Consider the following 13848-nt stretch of genomic DNA (forward strand, 5'->3'; position numbering starts at 1 on the left):
ACAGGATGGTGAGACTGGGACCAGAAAAGCTCCTGGAAGCAGAACTGCCTGGGTTGCTATGCCCTCCGCTCTTGCTCTTGTTCGTGTGTACCTGGAGACCTGTGCTTGCTTATATTTATTTCAGTTTTGAGCAATGGGATAATCCCCTGCGCCTATCTCTCCTGAGTGCTGCTTGCCTTTCTTTCCTCCCTGGCTGCTATCATAGAGCCGTTTCACAGCTCCACCACTCATTAGTGCTGTCCAACCCACGTCCTCTCACCATAGACTCTTGAAGGAACGAGGACTCCATAACAACTTCTTGAGGTAGCAAGGATTGTGGGTGAAAATCAGAACTGCATGTGAGCAGCTGTACCTAGGGCATTTTAGATTTTAGCCTGGAAGTGGAGTTCTGTTTGGATCCTTAATCCTCCCTCCCTCCCTCTCTCTCTCTCTCTCTCTCTCTCTCTCTCTCTCTCTCTCTCTCTCTCTCTCCCCCCTCTCTCTCTCCCTGCAACCCCCCCATACTCTGTGTCATCAGAGAGTGGGCTACTCAATGTTCTAAAACTATCCAGACACAAGGAGAAGAGGAGGGCTTTATTATTGCCTCAGGGAAATGTGTTTCCTGGTTAGTTCTATGGTACTGGATCCTTGCAGAATGAGTACTGCTTGCCACAAGAGTGTCTACAAAGAGCCTCAACATTGCACAGCTTTTTGAGGAGATAGACTTTTGAGGGGTGAATAATTCCCTAGGAGGAGGGTCCTACTCCAAGAAATCTTTACATCAATGAATTTCAGAGTATAAATTTTAGCCCAGTCAAATCTTCCACAAGGGAGGGCTTAAGTGTGTGGGGGGTGTCTCTTACTAATTTACAATATTCCTATCATACGGATCAGCATATAGAATCATCTAGAACCCCCTTCACTAGAGATAGCAACTGCTCACTCTTCTAAATGACCAGAGAGCTAATGAATCTGATGAACAACAAGCTGTAACTGTCTGCCCAAAATGTGGTGACTGCCACCTTTGCCGTCCCTAATTTGATAGGGCAAAGACCATGCACCAGATTCACCTCTCAGGGCTTGATCCAGATACCTGTTACTTGCCTTCTTATTGGTGCCTACATCTTGACAGTTGGTATGAGGAGAAAGATGGGTGTCAGTTAGCTACACAGCCCTGTGTGGGGCACCGTGGAATTCTTCATGTGTCACAGCTGAGAGGGGCCTGGAGGTTAGCCAGCACCATGTGCTTGAGTTCAGAGCGGGCTGGGGATTGGCTGGCACCCTGTGCTTGAGTTCAGAGGGGGCTGGGGATTGGCTGGCGCCCTGTGCTTGAGTTCAGAGGGGGCTGGGGACTGGCTGGCGCCCTGTGCTTGAGAAGGCACTTGTTTTGTGTGAGGATGATGAAGGTCTGTCCTCTTCTGAAGGATGATTCTTTATGGCTGTGAAACACATCAAGGTTGCAGTTCTATGGTGCTGGACTGTCTGACAGACAGGGTTCAAACAGCAGGCACAGAGAGACACTCTTTCACTTTGCTCTTTTGTGGATGTTATTGACTGGGCCAGTCACACTTGGAAATTCAGAAGTTGCTGAATGTCATGAAAGATTTTATATTGATGTTGAGTTAAGGAATGAAGATAGACAGTTCCTCTTGGATTAGTTTGATCAAGAGCAAGCCCCGATTTGAGTCTTCTCTTCTCTTCTCTTCTCTTCTCTTCTCTTCTCTTCTCTTCTCTTCTCTTCTGTCTGGACTGTGTGGTGACTGGCCTATCTGGAAGCTGTTTATTACATGTGTCTATTCTGTCTGTTCTGTGCCTCTGTGTGTACACTTGTTCTTAATTAAGAGATTTGCTTTGTATTTCTTTTTTTTTAAACAGTTCAAATTACTTTATTTCTTTTTTAATTTATTTTTTTTAATTAGACATTTTCTTTATATACATTTCAAATGCTATCCCGAAAGTTCCCTGTACCCTCCCTCCACCCTCCTCCCCTACCTACCCACTCCTGCTTCTTGGCCCTGGCATTCCCCTGTACTGGGGCATATAAAGTTTGCAATACCAAGGGGCCTCTCTTCCCTGTGATGGCCAAGTAGGCCATCTTCTGCTACAAATGCAGCTAGAGATATGAGCTCTGGGGTACTGGTTAGTTCATATTGTTGTTCCACCTATAGGGTTGCAGACCCCTTCGGCTCCTTGGGTACTTTCTCTAGCTTCTCAATTGGGGGCCCTGTGTTCCATCTTATAGATGACTGTGAGCATCCACTTCTGTATTTGCCAGGCACTGGCATAGCCTCATACAAGACACTATAACAGGGTCCCTTCAGCAAAATCTTTCTGGCATATGCAATAGTGTCTGGGTTTGGTGGCTGATTATGAGATGGATCCTCAAGTGGGGTAGTCTCTGGATAGTCCATCCTTTCGTCTTAGCTCCAAACTTTGTCTCTGTAACTCCTTTCATGGGTATTTTGTTCTCTATTCTAAGGAGGAATGAAATATCCAAATTGTATCTTGGGTGTTCTATGTTTCTGGGCTAATATCCACTTATCAGTGAGTGCATAGCTGATGACTTCTTTTGTGATTGGGTTACCTCTCTAAGGATGATATCCTCCAGATACATCCATTTGTCCAAGAATTTCATAAATCCATTGTTTTTAATAGCTGAATAAGTACTCCACTGTGTAAATGTACCACATTTTCTATATCCATTCTTCTGTTGAGGGACATCTGGGTTCTTTCCAGCTTCTGGCTATTATAAATAAGGCTGCTATGGGCATAGTGGAACATGTGTTCTTATTACCAGTTGGAACTTCTTCTGGGTATATGCCCAGGAGAGGTATTGCTGGATCTTCCAGTATTATTATGTCCAATTTTCTGAGGAACCTCCAGGCTGCCTTCCAGAGTGGTTGTACAAGCTTGCAATCCCACCAACAGTGGAGGAGTGCTTCTCTTTCTCCACATCCTCACCAGCATCTGCTGTCACCTGAATTTTTGATCTTTTGCTCTGTATTTCTTGAATGGTGCAGAAAACATGATATGGGAAAGAAATGAGGGGTTCTTTACATAAATGTAAGAGTCTTAAAAGGGAGGCTGCTTTACTGACTCCAGATGACCCAGAATAGTACCCCAAACTACACACAGACTATCAACCTATAAACACAAATTTACAACACGTATGGGATATCTGTTTTGTTTTAAGGTTGCTTTCAACATGTTGACTGCTTTTAGTAAATGATTTACCGTGACATTATACATGCACACACACGTGTGTGTGCCAAAAAGCAAAACTGAGTTAAGATCATAGCTACAGTGTTCTCTTAAATGTAGGTTAGCCTTGAACAGTCCACACATGCAGTAGGCCCAGGTTGAGTGCATAGGATTTAATGAAAAAGTGTCTGTTGTATTAAAAGTGTCTGTTGTATTAAAGCCATAATGAACAAATGCAGCCATGGCACAGTTCACAGGCAGGTCTGGCCTTTGTGATGGTCCATAGAGAGTTGTGAGCTGCAGAGGTGAGCCCAGGCGGGACTGTGGCGGTCTCTGACCACTGGAATGTGCAAGAGTAGCCAAGGTGGGCAGGTGAGTGTGGGGATACGGAGTTAATCCTAAATTGAACATTTTCACAGCAGAGCTATTCAGAGTCTACAGATGCGTTCTGAGTCCCCGCCAACGGGCTCTATGTTGCTTGGTTTACAAATTTAAGGCAGCAAACTGTTTCCAAAAGTCATCTCAGGGGAACAATGTTCTGTGTAGCACTGTTTGTGAAACACTAACCTAGAGCAATGCGGGTGTTTTAGTTGATCGGGTAAGAACGCGATGCGAAGTACGTGCTGCTCAGAGGACAGCTTCTCTCTGGTGGGTCTTCTTTCGTAATGATCTTTTCCTTCTCTGCCATTCCCAAGGACAAGGCTGTGTTCTCATGAGAAGATTAATTGTAGAAATGACTCATTACTCATTTTGCCGTAAGTTGCCTACCGACCCATGCAGACTGAGCAGAGAACACAGGACTAAGCAAGAGACTGTGGTTCACAGTTGTTTCTTATCACACACATATTTAACCTCGGGATGTGATTGTCGCTCAAGAATGCATAAAAATAACTAACATGTTGGTGTATTTGTTTATCACAGTTTTACATAAGATTTATTTCCCTTGTGACATTGGTCAGGACTCTAGACAACACTCTAGGGTCTTGAAATCAGATGGTGTGATGGTTTATATGTGCTTGGCCCAGGGAGTGGTACTATTAGGAAGTATGGCCTCGTTGGAGTAGGTGTGTCACTGTGGGCATGGGCTTTAATACTCTGATCCTAGCTTCCTGGAAGCTAGTCTTCTGCTAGCAGCCTTCAAATGAAGATGTAGAACCCTCAGTTCCTCCTGCCCCATGTCTGCATGGATGCTGCCATGTTCCCACTTTGATGATAATGGGCTGAACCTCTGAACCTGTAAGCCAGCCCCAATTAAATGTTGTCCTTTATATGAGTTGCCATGGTCATGGTGTCTGTTCACAGCAGTAAAGCCCTAAGACAGATGAAGAGATGGAATTCAATCCAAGTGGGTTTGCCTAAAGTCTCCTGTGTTAGCGAAGAAGCATGCCACCTCCTGCCACCTCCTCAGATATTCACTGAGTGTTCCGACTGTTCTCTAAGCTTGTGAAAACAGAACAGACTCTGGTGCCCAAGCCACACCAGGGTCTTGAGCAAGATCTCTTCCCTCAGTGATTTAGAAGTAGCTCAGATTTTGTAGGGAGTTTAATTTGGTGCATTTCCCAGTCTGGGTGGGAGTGGTCATATTTCTGAGCTGGCTGGGTCTGATTCTTCCTAAAAACTGTTTGTGTGGGATGATTTTTTTTTCAATTGCTTTCCCGAAAATGAATAGGAACACTGCCGAGCAAATCTGTTTGCTCAGGTAGCCAAGGTAATTGAGCACCCACATTCCCCATCTGTCCGCTCAACACTGCCAAGGCATGACTGATAATGAAAGATGGACTTGCCATTGCTGGGAACTCAAGGGTGGGCAGGGAAGCTGTGGGCACCTGTGGCATGACTCCTGGCAAGGGCTGAACACACACTCTTGCCCAGCAAGAGCTTTGCTCTCCTGGAGATAGAGCCCAGGAAGGGGGAAAGCCTGCAGTCAGTGAGAACAACGACCAGTTCAAGGCCCTCACCGGGCTCTTGAGAGTAAACATCTTACTTAGCTTGAGTCCACATAGTACATAGAGTTGGTAGAGAATGGGAGAGCCTTCCAGAAGACCCTGGGGAAAATGTGTGTCCATATGAGAAAGTGCCCCCAACATACAGCTAAAGATAGTCCTGTGTGACAACCAGGAAGAAGGGCTTTTCAGGATGATGGTATCAGCGGACATGGAAGAGTCCTCTGTTGCTATTGACCATTGAAAGATGCCACCGTGCCTCCTCTCTACACAGTAAAGGGCCTCTTGGGAGAGGAAGGAAAGAAAGCCATGTGCTCTCCATCTCTGGGATAAAAACAACAGAACTGACAGGTTTGTAGTCATTGAGGTAGGGTATTCTTGTGTGTATGAGAATATACTTGGGTGTGCCAGTATGTCTTTTAGCTGAAGATTTGGCAGAACTTGAGATTGTTGGAGGGGAAAAAAATGGCTCAATTATTTATAAGCCAAATTCACAGCTTGCTTCGAGATCAGCTTTTAAATTGAACAGTATGTTTTTTTGTTGTTGTTGTTTTGTTTTGTTTTTTAATTGTCATTAGCTCCTTTGTTGTGGTCTGGGTCATAAAATGCCTCCTAATGGAGCCTTCATCATTTCTTGGGATGAGAACATCGTTGATGGATCAAGGCAGGGATAAGTTTGATTTCTCTGTGAGTCACTGGTATGCATGAGGATCTAGGTTTCCCACCTGGTGACCTTGTCTCTCTCCCAGTGAATGAACTGAGTGTTGATGGACACTCCCCTACCCCTGCCTTGCGTGCCTCATAGTCATCTTCTTTTAAGGACAGCACTATTGCTGCCTCTGAAACACAATCAAGTCCAAATGAAATTAGAGGAGTCATTGACAGCTGTCTATCACGGTCTTTGGGGCCTCCATGTTAAAGGTGACGGATCATATCAGTGACTGGGCAGCACAGATTGCCTGAATTCCATAGGAACATGAAACCCTGACTTGGTTGACACTGCTCTTGCATGGAGTTTTCTTTGCCTTTCTATCTTTCCATGGCTCTTCACTGCATTAGGACCTGGGTCAGGAGGACCTCCAGATGGTAGACCCAGGGCAGCTCTGTATTGCTTTTTTGGCATTGTGGATGATTTTAAAACCATGTCCTGGGTGTTTTACTGTGCACTGATCACACCCCTAAGATGACATAAATATTCTTTTCACAGTGATGTATTTGCAATGCCTCCTTTGTATTGTTGAGTCCCAAATCATGATCATATACTTATAAGATACTTCACTAATAGTCTTTATTTAGCTGGAGCATTGTAGCTTGTTAGGAAAGAACCGGCAGCCATGACTCTGCCAGCCAGCATGTCCAGCAGGGACCTCCGGGTGTTGTGTAACCCTTCTCTCAGATGCATCCCTTCTCATCATCTGGACTTAGACGGGTTTTCTGGGTGGGATGAAGTTACTTCCTACACTGGATCTCTGGGAAAGAAGACAATGTTTACTTTAGATGGTCAGTTTCTATTGTTTTTCAGTAAGTTCGTAACATGTAAACTGGTATCCCCTCTCAACCAGGTCCCTGCGGAAAAACTGAAGGTGTTACAATTTAACACTCACAGCCAGCCTTCAGCAATAGGCAATCATGCCCACGTAAAATGCAGTTAGACATAGGGGGCTTCTCATTTGGCAAATGTTGGTTTATGTATGCAACCCATGTACCATCACACACCCAACAGAACACTTTCCTTACTCCCGATGTTTCCTGAGTTAAAATTCACCACAGACGCACTTTCTGTAACTGCAAATCCTAACCACCTCAAGACTTGTTGCCCTTGTCCCCTGAGCCTCACTTGTCCCCTGAGCCTCACTTGTCCCCTGAGCCTCACTTGTCCCCTGAGCCTCACTTGTCCCCTGAGCCTCACTTGTCCCCTGAGCCTCACTTGTCCCCTGAGCTTCACTTGTCCCCTGCAATCACTTTTTTTAAATAAGCTGATTAGAATTCTCCAGTGTATTCCACCTCTGAACTTGCTGTGATCCCTTGAGTGTCCCTTTACTCCATTCTGACTTTTGTATCGGATGTGACTCTCCTAGCTTGGTACCCGTGTGGATTCAACGGTTTTCGGTTCTTTATCAATAAGGGCTTGGCACTTCACTCCATGAGAGCACCCTCCTAGCATAGCCAAGGCCCTGGATTCAACCTCAGGCACCACACGTGCATGCAAGAAGGTGCTCATCATGATGAGTTCCCATTAAATAGTGGGACCAGCTAGTTAGTTGCTAGTTAGTCTCCAGATGCCATTCATTTAATCTGCTAGATCAAGATGTGAATCTGGAACTTAAACAATTGAAAAGTCCTGCTGAAGCCTGTGCATTTGCTGATGTGGTCAGGTGTGGTCAGGTGTGCTCTGGTGTGGTCAGGTGTGCTCTGCTCAGGTGTGGTCAGGTGTGCTCTGGTGTGGTCAGGTGTGCTTTGGTATGGTCAGGTGTGGTCAGGTGTAGTCAGGTGTGCTTGGGTCAGGTGTGGTTAGTTGTGCTCTGTGTCATCTTGAGCAGGTACAGCAGCAGCACAGACCCAATCAGCATGACAGCTCCACCTGGTCAGGGTCTTGCGCTTCAGCTGTCCTGTTGAGCACGAGAGTGTGTATCTACACACACATGACTGTGTGTGCGCGCGTGCATATGTATGTGTGCCTGCCGTAAGGCACAAGGAGTTCAAAGTGTGGAATGACTGAGTCCACTGCTGGGCTCTGCTCCCCAGAGGTGGGCTCTTGAGCTCTTGAGTTTATTTCATACCGTTCACATTGTAGAGCCTTTTTTCTAGCTTGTCACCCCCTGTGCTTCTCTGACATTAATAGTGGTGGTGACATGTAAGTAAGATTTCTGTTTTCAAGGTGTCAGAAATGGTTTTCAGTGAAAGCAGCTAATAGAATCTGAAGTCTTACAGGATGAAATGGTGTTCCTATTTATATCACAGTAGTGCCTTTCACGCTATGTTAACCACTCATTTTCTTTCTCAACTACACACTTTCACCTTTCTATCCCAGAAGACAGAGCAGCTGCGTACCGTGTGTGCTGACATGCCTGAGTGTAAGTAGCAGCAAAGGCAGATGCATGAAGCAAGACGGCCAAGGACAGAAATATTACTGGTTTCCCAGACCAGGACAGGGTATGCATGGTGTGTGTGTGTGTGTATGTGTGTGTGTGTGTGTGTGTGTGTGTGTGTGTGTGTGTGTGTGTGTGTTGCAGGGGTCCAGGATGGTAGGGTGATAACCAGGAGGCAGGTTTACCTCGCTGTAGTTGCTGGTGTGTGCTTGTCAACAAAATAGAGGTGCAGTATCTAGCTTATGAGACTAAGAGTTAAACAGGCTGATAAGTACACGTGCTCAATGTGACTAGGCATAGGACATTGAATATGAGGGATGGTAATAGGAGTGATACTACTGATAGAAATGTGTGATATATGCCATGATAGCAGTGTCATAAAGGAGGTGGTCCTAGGAGGAGAATTCAGAATAGGATAGGTATCACATGACTTATCCTGGGGGAGATGGGAACAAATACCTACTCACCCCAGATAAGACACCAACAGCAAGCCAAAGAAATGACTCCATCTAAGCCTACCTTATTGAGACACTTGTAGGAATGTGGGTGAGAGGTTGCTTACAAGAACATGGACGACTCAAAGGCAGCTGAATCTCCAAAGAGCCCACCCCAGCATGAGTGAGAGCTCACAAAAGATGCATCTATGGGGCTGCCTGATAATCTGAGAGTCTCCTTTCCCCAGCAATTATTACCCATTATATAACCTTAGCAAAGGGGCCTCGTGAAACTTGTAAACTTCAGGCACTTCAAGAGACTTGTGGGTTTGCTTAGTTCTTGGGTTGTAGCCAGCCCCTTTGCAGAATGGAATGATCCAAATTCAGAAGAAATTGCCATACTTTCTTAAGATCCCTTGGCTGGCAACCTCAGATCTGATGTTATTTGAGTCCAGTAAATGAAGAGCCACTCAGGGCTGGTAAGTTCTATGTGCCCAGGGAAGTTCTTAAAGAGTTTGTCATAAGCTCCAGTTTGGAAACCACAAGTAACTTCTACAATCCCAGGGTCTTACTTTATAAGCCAGGCTGTCCTCTATATCAAAGGCTGGCCTTACACTTGCTCCAGCCTTCCTTGTTGCTGATGTTGCAGGTATCACCAGAGCTGGCTCTACAATCCCGGTTGTAATCTGCTCCTCGGAGCATGGCACTGTGCTTAAATGTGTTCATTGTCATACATGAAACAGCAACAAATTCCGATTTAATGATGTGAGATACGAAACTGTGAGTGCCAAGGCATCTCTGCTGCACTGTCTGGGTATAGGCAATGCCACCCTTTGGGTGAGCAGATCTGTAAAGTTATGCCAAAGGACAGCCATCTCTTCCTTCAAGGATCACACGATCGTTCCCATGAACAGAGGGAATGGGCTGCAGTTGTGGTCAGTTAGAGCAGTGGTCTTTAAACTGCTTAAGAACATGAGTTTTCAGGATGGCTCCATTAGTTATATGTGGAAAAACGTTAAAATTTTTCTTAAATGTCATTTAAATTTTTGAAATACCATTTGTATATTTATAAATGTATAGTGATATGGGGACATGGAAAATAATGCATTTGGGGACGGACATGCTTACAGCTTTCCTTATTCACAGATACATTCTGTAAAGCAAGAGATGACTACAGTTTTCCCGGCCAAAGTTTTCTGGCCACATATGTAGCATCTGTGTGTTCATGTTCCAAATGAGAAAACTGTCCTTTAGCCACCTATGGTGGTCTCTGTTAGTGCTTCCTAGGTGGTGAGACAAAGGTGTTTGACTCTGTGTAATGCTTCCCTTCAAAGGGGATCCAATTAAGAGTGCATAGCTATTGTCCCTGAATTAGTGTCCCCTCTCTAGGCTGGGTCAAGGAGCACTTTAAGTGTTGTATAGCTCTCCGGTTATATTAGGGCATGAACAAGATGTGACAGCATAGGGCTTAGGGTAAGAAGAGGCTTTGGGAAAGTCATTCTTTCCTGTTGGTAGAATCATTCCCCAGCAAGTGACTAGGCTTGGCTTGCCAGGGACAGATTAAGCAGTCCATAACAGTTCTACATTAAGATCACTACAGGGCCCTTCGCAGCTCTCCGTCATAACCTTGCACATGGAATCAACTTCTCTGTATTCCTAGAAAAGCTCTACCGACGATTTTGAAAAGGTGCAAGTCTTGGGGCTAGTGTTCAGGGAACTTCTGGAATGGGTCAACATCTGTAGTTTGGGATGTTCAGAGCTGGTGTCCCAGACCCCCAGGATGGGTTTTGATTGTCCCCCAGCCTTTGTGCTCGGCTGGGTTGCTTTTAACACCTCCTTGTGAAGTAATGATCAAAGAAAGAGGTCTCAGAATTTGGAAACCAGTTAGACAGTAGATTTGGTAGCTGTTCCACCTCTTGAAGTCAGTCTCAGCCTAGCTGTACTATAGAAACCCTAGGGAAGACTTGAAACTACCAAAACCCAGGCCTCATTCTAGCAGAGGCTGGTGTGGTCATCTGCAGATGTTGTCTTGTGGCAGGGCTGAGAAGTATGCTGAAATTGCCTGCATAGCCCAGGTAACCTTGACTTGAGAAGTGAGAGTCCTCTGTGAATGAGTAAGGGGGTGGGAAGACCAAAAGGTGGCATAGTGTGACCACAGGGCAGTCCATGGATATTCCCCCATAACCTAAGTGGACGTTCTTAAATCAACTGATACTATTTATATCTGTCTGGCTCCCACCTCGTGTTAGAGATCAGAGATGCTGGAAATCCAAGGAGCAGTGCCTGCAGCCAACAGATGACAGAAACTAATTTGCCAGAACCAAAGAATAAAATGCTTCGTGATCAGTGATCTAGTGTAACAATGACATTCTTTTTTTATTTATTTATTTATTTTTTTTTTTTTTTTGGATAAAAATGGAATTAACCATCTTCACCAAGAATACTGAGAATTATGGGATTTCTTTTTAGATTATGCCTTGAACCCAGGAGCAAAGAGGGAGGAAGGAGGAAGTCCTTACAGTTCTGATTACTGACCTTCACCAGCTAAGAATGGCTAGCGTTCCTGAGAGCTCGCCAAAGGCCTACTGACCTAGGTGTGAACAAAGCAGCCCCCTGATTGCTTTTAGCTGACATGGGTGTGGGGGTGCTCTTCGGTTGCGTTGTTCAGGATCGATGCCCACTCTGGTTTGTTCTGCTTCCTCACTGGGCCACTGGGCTCCTGAGCACCATTCCATTTGTCCTCACCCATATTGATCCGTCATAATTACCTGACACGTACAAACTCTAGCTCAGCAGTCCTCGGCAGAGATTTTTCTTTGCATTTGTGTGGGGCTGTCATTTCCACAGCATAGTTCATTTTACTTTCTTACCTTTACAGGCGCTCTTGTATCTTGTAGCGTGTGATGTGTGAAGAGTGTGAAGAGTGTGTCTCTTCCTAACAGAGAAAGGCTTTTGAGGTCACACCATCTGGGACTAGAGGTTTCTACTTCAGCATTTTCACCCCGCAGTGTGTGATACCCAGTCTGGTGGAAACTTGCAGCACCCTCTGGACCCTGCCACTCCACTCTGGAAGCACTCAGAGGTGAACAGGCATCTATGTCCCCATGGCTGACTCCCACCCACGCATCTGCCTCTCTCTGAAGCAGCTGGGAATGACCATGCAGTCTCGTCTCCACCAGATTGAACTCCTCCTGGTCCAAATACCATCTGTCATGTGATAGCTTACTGTTCCGACAGACTTCAGTGGGTACATGATCCAGTTTTTTCTAATTATCCTATACTCTACTTTCATACGTGGGCTAGAATACCATCTTTAGTCTGACTAGAGTGGATTGTGGCTCTGTTCCCTTCTCCTGGGATCTCGATATTTGAGAGTTGCATTACTAGATAGTTACGACGGTTGTTACAATCCAACCCAAATTGACTTTGTCTCTGGACTTTGGTCACACTGTGGTGCTGGTTGGCTAAGCCCTACTGTAGAGTCTGTTGTGGGCCCATCATGCTTATCTATCTTGCAGCATAGATAAGTAGCCGTGTCGTTGTATAATCCAAGGGTTGTGTGCTCTTTCTGCTGGAGAGTTCATCTGATGAAGTGCTGTGCTTAGAACTAATGATGGCGACCTTTGCTGTCCTGATGGTCACTTGCCAGAATAGATTTTTATAGGACAGAGCAGAAGTGCTCTCTTAGCAGAGTTGTAGGACTAGAGTGTTGCTTACTCTTGAGAAGGAAGACGCTATTTAACTTGGTGAGACCATGTCTACCCCCTGACACCTCCCAGTGCATCCCATGGGCTCATTATACACTACCTCCCATGGCCTTAATCTGCTGTCACACACAGACCAGAGGGTAACAAAGCTGAATCCAACCATTCTCTTGAGGATTGTCTTTTTAAGTCCATCCCATGGGATTCTCTAAATCTATTCTAAAGCTGAGAAGTGAGGGTAATGGCTCTGCCTCCGGAACATCTTGAAACATAGATTTCCCCCTTCCCTTTTTGCTTGACACAAACAGGGCTGGAGCATAGCATCACAGCACTTCGTGGGTGTTGGCCAGGGGTGTAGAGCAGGCTGTAGTGTGTCAGTTGGGCCTGTGTGTCTAAGGGTTGGCTCCCATCAGGCAGTCTGCAGCACACAGTGTGATTGTTAGCTTTCTTTGTAATGTTCCCATTAGGTCTACATTTTGGTTTTTGACCTTATTTCTCCCCTACCTTGTAGCTATTCTCTATGACAGGGGATGGTTGTTCCTTTGTTTCTATTTGTTCTATTCTAGATCCTTTATTTCAGTCATTCATGGAGAGGTGGCTCATAGCTGAACGCTCAGTACAGTTTAGGGAGTTCTTGTCCTATGGATAGTACCTAACCTTGGGAATTGGTGGGGATTTGTTTCTGCCCCCTTTCCTCCCAGATCCCCTCAGCCAGTGAGACCCATATTATGCCACATTCTGAACTCTCTCTGGCCGTGGTGTTTATCATATCTGCAGACTTGGCTTGTGGTAGCTAAGTAGAAATTAATAGACATTGAGACACCCCATCTCCACAGCAGCTGGCAGGATTTCAAGGCAGTCAGACCAGGGACCAAAATGTTTTATTTTGGTCATCAAAGCTGAACTTTGTGGCACTTTCCATTCATCTCTGTCTTCCTACTATAAAAATCCTAATCTTCTGAGACAGATTAATGCCATGAGTTGAAAAGGGAGAATGTCATATAAAAGAAATATGGGAGAAAAAAAGCATATTAACATACTTCAAAAATATTTCCCCTTATTGTTGTTATGCATGATAATGAGAGGGAATGTCCCGGCTCTCCTATGTGATGCATGGGTGCTATTTAATCGACATTAGGACACAATCACGGTTTTAGAGAGTTGGCAGTAGAGCCATGGTGAAACTACCTATCTCTCCTAAGACACGGGGCTGCTTGACAGAGATACTATGGACCTGGAAGCCATAACTCCTGCCCCCATGATGATAACTGGTTGGGTAAATGCCTGGGTTCCTGACGTGGGAAACTGGGTAGGAAGAAATTCTGTCTGCTGAGACCAGGGAAGTAGGAAGGAGGAGGAAGGGAGACTAATGATGGAAGAAGAAACAGCAGGGATTTACGTGGGACCTGTTCTGTTCTAGGTCCGACTCCAGCCACTCACAGAGAGGTGGCTCATAGCTGAGCATACAGTGCAGTCCGGGGAGTGCTTGGCCTTTGAA

The 13848-nt window shown here is 45.4% G+C and overlaps 1 protein-coding gene across 4 annotated transcripts in view; it reads left to right on the top strand.

The window, feature by feature from the left end:
* Positions 1-13848, top strand: part of Myo5b (myosin VB) — a 330335-nt gene that overhangs the window by 138232 nt on the left and 178255 nt on the right. The gene's annotated exons all lie outside the window — the stretch shown is intronic.

This window comes from Mus musculus, chromosome 18 (assembly GCF_000001635.26).
Source record: "Mus musculus strain C57BL/6J chromosome 18, GRCm38.p6 C57BL/6J".
In the NCBI taxonomy this organism is placed as follows: domain Eukaryota; kingdom Metazoa; phylum Chordata; class Mammalia; order Rodentia; family Muridae; genus Mus; species Mus musculus.